Genomic DNA, 13,073 nt, shown 5'->3' on the forward strand with positions numbered 1-13,073 from the left:
TCTTCATTTGGCACCAGACGTTGTGTTTAAGAGAAACACTCTGGGAGGTTTTGAATGAGACTTGGTTTTTTGTTAGCCAAGTTACAGGACAATTTTTAACGTGGGGAGAAGGGAAGAAGGAAATGGACCAGAAAAAGAATTTAAGCCATCATCTAGAAACCAACAGAGCACCGATAGTTCCAAACATTATGCCAGACACTAAAATGACTGATCTAGGCTCAAGTGGTTTATAAAACCTATAAAAAGACTACACCAGCAAAGTCCCCATTTATCTGTAGAGCTCAGAAACTAAAACAAGGAATATTTTAGCTTAAAACCTTATCTCAAGAGAATCATATACACTTCACATGAAGAAAAATACCTGAAACCAAACATTTTTAAAAGCTCCAATACCCAAAATATAAGAAAAAAAATAATTCAGAAGACTCAATCAATCCCTGATAATCAAAAACGGCTGGGCAATCTCTATCTCCCTTCCACACTTACCATCCATCCCATGGAAGACCAAGGGAGATGAGACCTCCCAGACTTACGCAACACCTGGCAGCTGCAAAGTTCTCTGGAGACTCCTTGTGGAACAGCAGCTTCGCATCTCTTGTGTCTCTCCCTATCATGATCATGCAGGAAGCAAGGCTGGCTGTGCTATTTCTTATCATTGTCTGTCACCCATGTGCAACATGGGTGTTGCACAGAGAAGTAAAAAGTTGTACAGAGGAGTAAAAAGTAGTTCCCTTTCCCCCAGGACGTTGAGGCTGACGTACAGGGGTAATTCTCCCATGCACACAGTCATTACTTAGGCCGACTCAGTGACTTCAACAGGCTTCATCATGTGATCAGGTTTGTTGTCAGCTGCATAATGCTCCCACATCTGTAGATAGAGCTGCTCTAGTTCCATTGTGTATTATTTGGTGTTGAACACAGGGCTAGATATTCTCTGCTTCCAGAATTTGCCACGAATTTTCTTCAGGTATTCTAGGTCAGTTCCCAGTTTCACAGCTATGTCTTCATAGTCTTGTCTATTTTTAGCAATAAGCTCAGGACAGCCTAAACAAGTGAGCTGGGAAGCTGCAACTCGGGAAGCGAGAGTCTCTCCTGGCATAGTCACCATGGGTGTCCCTGCCCAAAGCACATCCATCCCTGTGGTGTGTCCATTACAGAGTGGAGTGTCCAAGCAGACATCAGCCAGCTGGCCTCTGCGAACATGTTCCTCTTTAGGAGCAACAGGTGAAAAGATGATACGGTTCTGGGGAAGGCCCAGATTTTGTGCATACCATTGAATATTAGGTTCTCCTACTGCTGGAAAACGCAACAGCCACAGTACACTATTGGGAACACGCTTCAGAATGCTTGCCCACATCTGCAAAGTAGGTGGGTCAATTTTATATAACTGATTAAAGTTACAGTACACAATGGCATCTTCCGGTAACCCGTACTGAGAACGTGTGGTTACAATAATGGTACGGGGAACCTCCTCTCCAGTGGCAGCCTTATTGTTGATCTGGGGAGTTGCCAGTCCATTGCTAGTACTGAATCCATTAATTGTTATCTGAATTTGTCCTCTGTTAATCATGTCAATAACTGCTTCTGCAATAGAATTCATAGAAATGACAGGCATATTAAGAGCCGTATTACTGCTGTCTGTGTTGTCTTCTCCATCAGGACATTTCATCTTGACTACTTTCACATCTGGTAGACTATCAAGAAATGCTTTGAGGTCGATGCCATTCAGCACAATCCGATTGTCATAAATGTGCCCATTGGACTTAAAATCGATGACCGCTTTTTTCTTCAGGTGAGGGAACATATTAGCGTGATCACCAATAAAGAAAGTACGGGGCATATAAGCCAGTTTCTCAGAATACTGCTCAGCAACTTCAGCAGGTGAAGTTTCCTGATCAGTGATGATATAATCCATGAAAAGCGCGCCACTAGTCCCAGGGTACCCCAGCCACATTGCCTGAATAGGAGCTGGCCTGAGAGCAAAGAGTTCATTTCGAGCACCCCTGGTATAACCATTCATATTTACAAGGATGTGTATACCATCTTGATGGATGCGATCAGCTGCTTTTCCATCGCATGGAATCTGAGAAAGATCAATGAAATGATGGGCTTCTGACATCACCTTCACTCGGAAGTTTGTGCCATCATCTGGGCTCAGGGCATAACAGAATACCTCAAATTTGTCAGAGTTGTGCATGCCTGGAATAGACTGCATAAGATGAGAAGTAGGATGATTCCCAAAGTCAGAACTCACGTATCCTACACGCAGTCGGCCACCACTGAGCCGCAAGTCTTTTGGATGTTCATACGGTGGTTTGTGAAGGACATTTATATTATCCAAGCAGGCGTTCCCATGCCTCTCAGCAATAGCCTTTCTGAAGCCATGAGAAAGAGGATACAGCATACTATGATGAGGTTGCACGGAAGGCAACCTGTTCTTCTCTAACTGGTCAGCCACAATGCCGACCAACTTCTTCATTCGCTCATCATAGTCTGTCCAATCACAGACAAGCTGCAGGCAATGAGCCAAATTACAATAAGCGTCAGGTAAATCAGGTTGAAGCTTCAGAGCGGTGCGATAAGAAGCAATTGCTTCTGGAATATTCCATGAATCCTTGTGAATGGCAGCCAGATTGCTGTGGGCATCCACAAATGCAGGGTTAATCTGAATGGCACGAATATAACACTGCAAGGCTCCCTGGACATCCTGCATCTCCATTAGAGTGTTTCCCATATTATAGTAGGCCTCAGAAAAGGTAGGACTGATTCGAATAGCCTCCTGATAATGCATCAGAGCTTCCTGCAGTTGTCCCTGCTGCTTCAATACACTTGCTAAATTTGAATGGGCAACAGCAAACTCTGGGAAGACTTCTAAGGCTTTATGATACAAGCGAAGTGCCTCTTCAATGTTTCCCTGTTCTCTTTTGATATTGGCTAGGTTATTCAGAGAGTCTGCATGGGTGGGGCACAGCCCGAGAGCTGTATTATAACAATCTTCTGCTTCGGCACCACTGCCCTTCTCTTTGAGAGCGTTGGCTAGGTTGCAGTAAGCATCAGGGAAATGGGGTTGCAATTCAATAGCTCGCCTGTAGGTGTCTATTGCCAGATCTATCAGGCCTTGCTCATAGTATGCATAAGCCAGGTTGCCATGTACCCCTGCATGATTTGGGCTCAAGCTTAGAGCAAAAAGGTAAGCTGCCACAGCTCTGTCAAAAATCCGTGCCTCTTTGAAGACATTTCCTAAATTGATATAAGCATCCAGAAAATGGGGGTCAAGGGTGACAGCCTTTTCAAAGTGATGAATTGCAAGCCAAATCTCCCCTTGTGCATTGAAAACACAGCCAAGATTACTCCAAGTTACTGCAAAGTTCGGTTGCGTCTCAATTGCTTTCAGATAACATGCCTTGGCTTCTTCCAAGCGACCCAGGGCTTTGAGCAGGTTCCCCAGGTCACTGAGAACACAGTACAAATCAGGATTGCACTGAAGAGCAGAGACGTAAGCTTGTGCTGCCCCTTCCAAGTCACCTGCTGCTACCAAAGCAGCTGCCAGGTTAATATAACCATCGATGAAATCTGGCTTGAGATGCACTGCATACCGGTAATGCTCAATTGCTTCCTGCAACTGCCTTCCTTCTCTGTATACATTCCCCAAATTCGAATAGGCTTCTGCCAGAAGAGGGTTCTGTTTGATTGCCAGAGTACTAAAGTGGGCAGATCTGTCCAGACTTCGACACTGGAAGTGTATAGATGAAAGTAATAAAAGTACATCACTATTGTCTGGCTCTTGTCTCCAGAGCTGCATGCAGTATCTCTCAGCTGCCTCAAAATCTCCCGCCTGATATTCTCGATGTGCCAACTCAGCTAAACCTTGGAAGGTTAGTTTCGTTGGCTCTGTGCTGTCGGCCACGTTGCCCACGGAAGACACCATCTGGAGCTTCTGGAGGGAGAGAGAAAAGGCGATCATTGAGTCCCGCTGCCGCCACTACTGGCAAGAGTGTTTCTAGAGGGAGCAAATACGAGGGCAGCAGCCATACCACTGCTTTGACAGGCTTAAGCAGCGGCAACAGTTACAGGCACCGAACCTTAGGAACTCTGGTTGGCCATCTACCTCTCACGGTCTTGAAATCTTAATTCTTAACCCTGCCTTCTTCCACCATTTTTTCTCCTATTCAGGGAATAAAAATTACCTATCCACTTGCCTTAGAAGAAATCAAAAGTCAGTAGTAGTCCAAACACGTTTTAAAATTGTGTTTTCTGTCCAGTTGGAAATGAAATAGATGATTGAATTTTCTTCATCATTCATATAGTCAATGTGGAAAACATTAGTGCCGTGAATTTCAATACAGTAAGATGAAAAATTTTAAATTGGCCTTCCCAAACCAGTAATAAGTAACCAGTATTGTATATAATGCTAAAATCTTAGAGACTGAGCTTGATATTTATTTTATTTGTTTTTTTTTTGCGGTATGCGGGCCTCTCACTGTTGTGGCCTCTCCCGTTGTGGAGCACAGGCTCCGGACGCGCAGGCCTAGCGGCCATGGCTCACGGGCTTAGTTGCTCCGCGGCATGTGGGATCTTCCCGGACCAGGGCACGAACCCGTGTCTCCTGCATCGGCAGGCGGATTCTCAACCACTGCGCCACCATGGAAGCCCTGAGCTTGATATTTATAAACTTGTGAAAACATTAGCTAATTTCTCCTCATATTTCTCATGCCTGAGTATTACTTTTTTAAAATTAAATTTATTTATTTACTTTTTTGTGTGTGGTACGCAGGCCTCTCACCACTGTGGCCTCTCCCGTTGCGGAGCACAGGCTGCGGACGCACAGGCTCAGCGGCCATGGCTCATGGGCCCAGCCGCTCCGCGGCATGTGGGATCTTCCCGTACCGGGGCATGAACCCGTGTCCCCTGCGTCGGCAGGCGGACTCTCAACCACTGAGCCACCAGGGAAGCCCCTATTTATTTACTTTTATTTTGTCTGCGTTGGGTCTTCAGTGCTGCGTGCGGCTTTTCTCTAGTTGCGGTGAGCGGGGGCTACTCTTTGTTGCGGTGCATGGGCTTCTCATTACAGTAGCTTCTATTATTGTTCCACAACTCTATGGGTTGCTTTTTAGGTCCTATGAAGAACCCTAGAAATTAGTTCATGTAATTATAGGTTTTTGCAAAATTGTCAGAAGTGAGATATTTTAACTTCCATCAGGTAAGACCAGCGTCTCTTTCTTTGCCAATCTTTCTTCTATCATATTCAGCTACGTTGGATCATATTGGAATGGCCACAGGCTTTTTTGAAATCTGGCTAAGGAGATGTTTTAAGTGAGGCTATTATGTGATTTTCAGACACCACCATATGTCATTGACTATATACTATCCCATTACAGGAATAACTTCCAGTACTCTTACTGACTACTCGACTGACTTAACTAGCGCAAGACACAGAAGCATAAGGACAAAAACCACCTTACAGTACAGCCATGTCTTGCACTTCACAGCTCTGAAAGCATGTGCATTTGAAGAAAAAAAAAGAACTGAAAAGTATAAAACCAGAAGCTTTTCTGTGGAAAATTATTTCAATCATCAGGCATGTGAAAGAGAAGTCAAAGATTCAGTTCTCATCAATGCTTCGTCAAAACGGAAATTTTCTTCTGTCAAGAATATACTCCAGGGGCTTCCCTGGTGGCACAGTGGTTAAGAAGTCGCCTGCCAATGCAGGGGACACGGGTTCGAGCCCTGGTCCGGGAAGATCCCACATGCCACGGAGCAACTAATCCCGTGCACCACAACTAGAGAGCCTGCGCTCTAGAGCCCGTGAGCCACAACTACTGAGCCTGTGAGCCACAATTACTGAAGCCTGAATGCCTAGAGCGCGTGCTCTGCAACAAGAGAAGCCACCTCAGTGAGAAGCCTGTGCACCACAACAAAGAGTAGCCCCCACTCACTGCAACTAGAGAAAGCCCGCACACAGCAACCAAGATCCAACACAGCCATAAATAATTAAATAAATAAAAGAATATACTCCATCAGTAATGTGTGTAATGGAATGGTGTGAATGAGTATTTTATCAGAATTCCTGTAATGCACAAACCTATAGCAGTACTGAAATCAGTAATGCATTTATAATAGTAAATATTTATGAGGAAGTAATCCATAGAGATTTTCTCAAAGTTAACAATGAAAATTAATGTGACATTAACAATAATAAATTGTGAAGCTGAAATAAACTTTTCTAAACTATTAATAACTAAAAGAAAATTCTAATCAACCATGTTAAAAGTAATCCATGTCTATAAACTACAAAGTTTATTTCTTAAAATTTTATTTCTAAAATACATAAATTGTCATATGAGGAGGCAGTCAAAGAATTTATAGCTAGGGCTTCCCTGGTGGTGCAGTGGTTGGGAATCCGCCTGCCGATGCAGGGGACACGGGTTCGTGCCCCGGTCTGGGAAGATCCCACATGCCGCGGAGCGGCTGGGCCCGTGAGCCACGGCCACTGAGCCTGCGCGTTCAGAGCCTGTGCTCCGCGGCGGGAGAGGCCACAACTGTGAGAGGCCCGCATATCACAAAAAGAAAAAAAAAAGAATTTATAGCTAAAAGAGTGGGGAAAAGTTTTATACAGACACATCTGGCAGTAGTTAACTTTTTTTTGTTTTGTGCGGTACGCGGGCCTCTCACTGTTGTGGCCTCTCCCATTGCAGAGCACAGGCTCCAGATACGCAGGCTCAGCGGCCACGGCTCACGGGCCCAGCCGCTCCGCAGCCTGTGGGATCTTCTCAGACTGGGGCACGAACCCGTGTCCCCTGCATCGGCAGGCGGACTCTCAATCACTGCGCCACCAGGGAAGCCCAGTAGTTAATTTCTAAATGTAATTTTTCTAGATTTTGTGACACCTATAGTATTGATATTTGAAAGCATTTAAAAAATTGTAATTTGAAGATTTGTTACTGCCAGGTAAAATAAAATAGTTTGAAGCAAAACAACGTTTCCACTGAGAAAAACAAAAAATGCCAAATAAAATAGACAGCCTTCAATCAAAAAGTTCTAGACATACCAAGAGATAGAATCATATGACAAAAATTTTAAGAAAAGAACAGATAATACAAAAATATTTATATAAGATACTGTGTATCTTTATCAGGAAAAGTCTTTATCAAGAAAAGACTTTAAAACCATCAGAAATAATATTATATTTTATTTATTTGTATATTTTATTTATATATAGACATTTATATATTTATATAAAGAACTTAAAGATAAAGCCCTAGTTAAGGCAGTGACAATAGCAGTAGCAGTGGGAGTGAAAAGAAATGCTTACATTCAAGCATATTTTGTCAGTAAAAGTCCAAGATCAAATGTCTGACTGCACACATGGGATGGATAGACAGAGTGGGAAAAATCAAAGTTAACTACAGAGGTTCTAGCGAAGATGGGGTTGCCATCACCCAACCCAAGGGGTTGCGATCATCCGCAAGGTCGAGGAGACTCAAAGGGAAGGTCATGCATGGTCAGAGGAAAAGTTAATTGGTGGGAAAATAAGACTCCCAGTCTCTCTATCTCTTTCTACCAGTTTTTTAAAACATCTTTATTGGAGTATAATTGCTTTACAATGGTGTGATAGTTTCTGCTTTATAACAAAGTAAATCAGTTATATGTATACATATGTCCCCATATCTCTTCCCTCTTGCATCTCCCTCCCTCCCACCCTCCCCATCCCACCCCTCTAGGTGGTCACAAAGCACCGAGCTGATTTCCCCTTGCTATGCGGCTGCTTCCCACTAGCTATCTATTCCTTACACCAGTTTTGTTTTCCTGCTCATATACATAGCAGCATTTCATTCAAAAGGAAAGTCATTGATCTGACTGGTCAAAATAAAAAACACAGTTCAAGGGCTTCCCTGGTGGTGCAGTGGTTGCAAGTCCGCCTGCCGATGCAGGGGACACGGGTTCGTGCCCCGGTCCGGGAGGATCCAACATGCCGCGGAGCGGCTGGGCCCGTGAGCCATGGCCGCTGAGCCTACGTGTCCGGAGCCTGTGCTCCACAACGGGAGAGGCCACAGAGGTGAGAGGCCCATGTACCGCAAAAAAAAAAAAAAAAAAAAAAAAAAAAAAAAAAAAAAAAACACAGTTCAAGGCACATTTACAGTGGTTAGTAATTTAGAATTACTAACCACAATTTAGAAAGTCATGTTCCCAGTTTCCCTCTTCCTACACCGTGGAACACATTGGCCATTTCTCCAAAGCTTCCACTCCATAGAGCGGACCAGAGATGACATTAGCCCAGAACTGAGAGCTTGGCACGAGATGGTGTCAGCCCCACCTAGAGCTCTGGCATAATTTATAACCCAACCCAGGTCTACACACAGCTCTGCATGGAATCTTGGGACTAAACTCAGCCATAATAATGTGATTCGGTTTTGCATTTGGTTTTCTTCCTTGCTTTACTTTCCCTGGCCACTCTGACAAACAAACTGTCAGGCATTCCTGGGCCACTCACTAACTTTATTCCATTTAATGTCATCCAGATTCCCAAGAAAATTACTGACAATAAGGAGGGAAATTGGGAACATGGTGAGTTTCAGATGCCTGAAATATACAGGTAATTGAATCCAGTTAAGTAGCAAATTATTTGGATCTCTAATATGCCAGTAGAATAGCAGACTAAGCTCAATTTAATGTACTCTTACTGGAGACACACGTAAACTCTGGGTGAATTTTGAAAAAGTGAGAAGCACATAGCTGAGATTAAAAGAAAGAAAGGAACACCTGCATGTTTCAGAAAGTAACAGAGAACTTAAATCTAGAGAAATAAGAGCGGACTGATGTCTATGGGTTCTGTTCCTTAGTATAGGCCTTACGTAAATAGGGGCTGGAGCTAGAAATCTCACATTACCTTGAGGCCAGGAATTTAGACTCAGGAAGGAACAATATTGAGAAGTTGGTACAGATATCCTACAGAAAGTTCATGAGGAACTGCTTAGTCCATTAAGAGGGCCAAGGGAGGTGGTGAGGAAGACTGATATCTCTTTAAACCCTTCAGGTACAGAAAACATCAACACCTCTGAAAAGTAGGCCTGTCCTTCCCAGAGTTGTGATGGCCAGCTTGTCACTAACCTGTAGGGCCCTGTATGGATCAGAAACTGCAAGGAGAGTAATTCAAAGAAAAACAGATGCAGGATGGCTGTGGCAATAAATCCTAGGACCCTATCAGAAAGAAAATTAAAACCACTCTGAAGGGAAATTTTAACAAACCTGAGCAGATAGTATCCTAACCAGAATAGAATAATAATTCTGAGGAAGTTACTTGAGTTATTTAAGTAATAGTCAATGCATTTCCATGGCCAGGCCCTTTTGAAGAATTCTAAAACATATACAAACAATTCATTTACATCTTATATATCCCACCATCCAGAGCAAAATTCACTTCAGAACTGTACTGGTGGAAACTGGGCAGCACTATGGAGAAAATACAAAGGTGTTTACCATCAAAAACCGTGAAGGGAAGAAAGATAATGTCGAATTTTTAATTATCCTGTGGTTTATTTAAATCTTTTGGAAACCTAAAATAGAGAAAACCTAGGAGGAAATGAAGATTTACATATTTAGAGGTTTATCAACTCATCTATCAAAGCTTTATTAATCTCTTCTTTGAATAACATTCCCGAGAGGTATAAATGTGTCCAGTGATAGGGTTGAATAAGCCTGAGAGAACTTCAATTGTTTCCTATTCTTGGTCAGCTATTAAGACCTTTCAGGAGCATCTTGATTTTCATGGCATCATCCAACAAAAAGCAGGATAGTTTACAGAAAGTCCTGGTCCACTTTTTGGCTTGCTTTTGTGTTTATGTTTTTGTTTTTTTCACATTGGGCGGTTCCATTAGGCTACCTATTGCAGACTCCCTCATTCATGTATGCATTCATTCAAACAATATTTACTGAGTTGAGATATTTAATTAACACTCAATAAATGATGCTTAGATGAATGAATGCGCTTTTTATCAAAGTAAGTGTTAAGTACTGAGAAAAATTACAGAATGTATGATCCCAGACCCACAAAAGCTTATAACTGTGTTGAGGATATAACATATGCTGAGGAAATAAGTAATATATCATATTGGACAGTTTCTAAGTTCAAAAATGAGTTCTTACAAATAATCAGAGCCTAAGGAGGACAAAGAAGGGGCAGTTCATTATGGGTTGAATCTATCAATAAATGTACATTTCAGATGAGATTTGAGATTGACCTTAAAGAAAGAAGAGGACTCAGCTATAGGAACAGAGAACAAAAAAGGCATGGTGATAGCATGTGCATAGATAGTGTGGCCAACATTTATGTTCTTCATTAAAGATAGTCAGAGATAACCCAAACGTAACTGTTTCCATGGGTCCATTCTCAGTATCCAAACAAAACGGCAAATCCTATCTTAGCAAAACTACTGAAAAACACAGTCTTTAACAAAGAGATTGTGAAGGAAAGGGGGAGAGAAAGGCTTGCATCCCACACCATACAACAAAACTTATTTACTTATTTGTCTAATTTTCTCCCTCTAAAAATTTCCTCTCCCTCTCTCTGTACGTCTCTCTTCTCCCACATCTGGCCACACTCTACCAGCCATCTTTCCAGATCTTTCCAGAACTCTCTATCCTAGTTTCATTGTGCCACATTTTAAACATCTCACAGGTCTCCAGGATGAATCCCCATCACTTATTCCACAAAGACAAACAAAGGACACTTCTCAGGATCACATTTCTTTGAAGGAAGAGTCATGAGGAGTGATTATAAATAATATAAGGTGGAGAGTAGTGACGTAAAATACCATTTTTCTTCTTAGAATGTGAATACAGGGAACTTTGGGAAACTAGAAAATCTAGAAAGGATTCATTGATAATTATTTATTTTCAATGAATGAAATAAAATGTAATAATACAGCTACACTCTGACAGGTGAACTTTTTCAAAAGGTGCTTTCACACCTTCACTATTGGGATGTGTTTGATAAACACATGTTTCCTTCTTTACTTTCTTCTTTCTTTGCAGATACTGGCACCAAACTTTCAAACAATACGAACCTTCCCATAAGTCCCTTGCCAGGCAAGATTAAGGTAAAACAATCCAAACAGATTTTTGAAGAAGATAACTGGTTGAAAGCACAGGAAAAGTGTTGGGTTTCTCTTTTTCATCAGTCACATAAAGAGTAATGTGGGAACTGGTTTAAAAAGTCTCTCTCCATGAGGGGCTAAGGTTAAGATTAGAACTTCTGAGGGCAGAAGAGCAAAACAACCACAACAATCCACGTATTTTCAAGAGCTGCCCTTTGGATGTGAGGGGTTCATTTTTTGCACTATTTTTTCAGCAACCCAACTGGTGTCTTTATTAAATGACATAAGAGAATACAGTGTGGCCAAGAAGACTTAGATTTCCTTAGCCCCAAGTCAGATATTCTCAATTGACTGTCCACTCAAATTAAAAAGAGAGGGCTTCCCTGGTGGTGCACTGGTTGAGAGTCTGCCTGCCGACGCAGAGGACATGGGTTTGTGTCCTGGTCCAGGAAGATCCCACATGCCGTGGAGCGGCTGGACCCGTGAGCCATGGCCACTGAGCCTGTGCGTCTGGAGCCTGTGCTCTGCAACGGGAGAGGCCACAACAGCGAGAGGCCCATGTAACGCAAAACAAACAAACAAAAAAACACATTTTTTCAGCAACGGCAATAACGCGGTGACTATACTGCTCAATTCCTCACAGTGTCAGCATTAAATACATTAAAAGGGTCAGTTAAAATATCTGTCTGATTGCTTCTGACATAACCCCGAGATCTCTTTTGTTTCTGTACTGCATCAATTATAATGTGGAACATTAAGACACATCATTTCTAAACACTAACAAGGAATGTAGCAACAAGTGGCAGACAATCAAGGGGAATTTTGCCATAGCATGGTACTTATTTTGTTACAAGCAGGAATGCAAACCCAAAGGATGTAATTTAGAGGAAACTCTGTCCTGTCTATTCTCTAGGAACTAGAACAAGGAGACTGAGAGAAGATGATTCTGGGTAAATCAAACCGTTTTCTCCTAATTACAGCTGAATAATAGGGAGCAAACTCCCATGAAAGGTTGTGATCTGCTTGAAGAAAGCTAGGAGGTTGCCCTAGTTAGGGTCTTCCATATACAGTTATTCAAGCTCAGACTTGATCATCTGTCAGGGATGCTACAGTAGGGAGAGTTTCGCCATAGCTGTGAGACTCGGCAAGATCACTTCCAACTCTGAAACCTACAGTTTTAATTTAATCACCAACACCAGCCGTCATTAAGAGCGACCTCAAATAACTCCAAATCTGTTCATCTACTCACATATTCTTTACACAGTCAGCAGACCTCGAGTGATTACTACATGCCAGACACAGTTCTAAGACCCAGAATAAGGGATAAGAAAGGTAACAACCTCTGTCACTGTGGGACTTGAGTTCTCTGTGAAGAAGTTCCTCTAAATACAGAGAGACACCAAATATAATATTTGTTTTTATTATTATTCTGGGAAAGAAGTAAGGTAATCTGATAAACTGGGACTAAGTTAGGCTAGTAGGACAATCAAGGAAAAATATCTTTAAGAGATGAGTGCCAAAGAATAGAAAGGAATCATTTATGGAAATATTTTCTGGAAATAATATTTCTAAAACATGGAACAGCAAATACAAAGGCTCTGAGGCAAGATGAAGCTTACCTACAATCAAGGAACAAAAAGAAGCTAAAAGGTTAGGTCAGGAGATAACCAAACAAATTTACACCAGCTGGTCCCTAACTTCAAGTCTACGTGGATATATTCTTGAGGTGAGTTAGACATATATATCATCCAAAAAACAAAAAATAGTAGACTCCAAAATTACCCTGGAAATTCTGAGTGAGACTCTTTACGAAGGCACAACCATATTAAAGATCACAACCATCATTCTCCAAACTCCACTCTGGCCATCACTTGCAGGCATTTAACGGGGGTGTTTCATATCCTCTCTAAACTATTGGGCAGGAAGAACAAACATCCCAGCACATCTGCACTGCGCACCTAGTGTCTCACAATTGAAAAG

At 42.1% G+C, this 13,073-nt stretch overlaps 3 pseudogenes; 1 reads left to right on the forward strand and 2 right to left on the reverse strand.

The window, feature by feature from the left end:
• The window catches only part of LOC131755765 (RNA/RNP complex-1-interacting phosphatase-like), a 139,865-nt pseudogene extending 133,832 nt beyond the window's left edge, over positions 1 to 6,033 (forward strand).
• LOC131755465 (RNA/RNP complex-1-interacting phosphatase-like) overlaps positions 1 to 13,073 on the reverse strand; it is a 313,564-nt pseudogene that overhangs the window by 13,860 nt on the left and 286,631 nt on the right.
• On the reverse strand, positions 902 to 3,928 carry LOC131755454 (UDP-N-acetylglucosamine--peptide N-acetylglucosaminyltransferase 110 kDa subunit pseudogene; annotated as a pseudogene).

The sequence above is a fragment of the Kogia breviceps genome, chromosome 4, assembly GCF_026419965.1.
Source record: "Kogia breviceps isolate mKogBre1 chromosome 4, mKogBre1 haplotype 1, whole genome shotgun sequence".
Classification (NCBI taxonomy): domain Eukaryota; kingdom Metazoa; phylum Chordata; class Mammalia; order Artiodactyla; family Physeteridae; genus Kogia; species Kogia breviceps.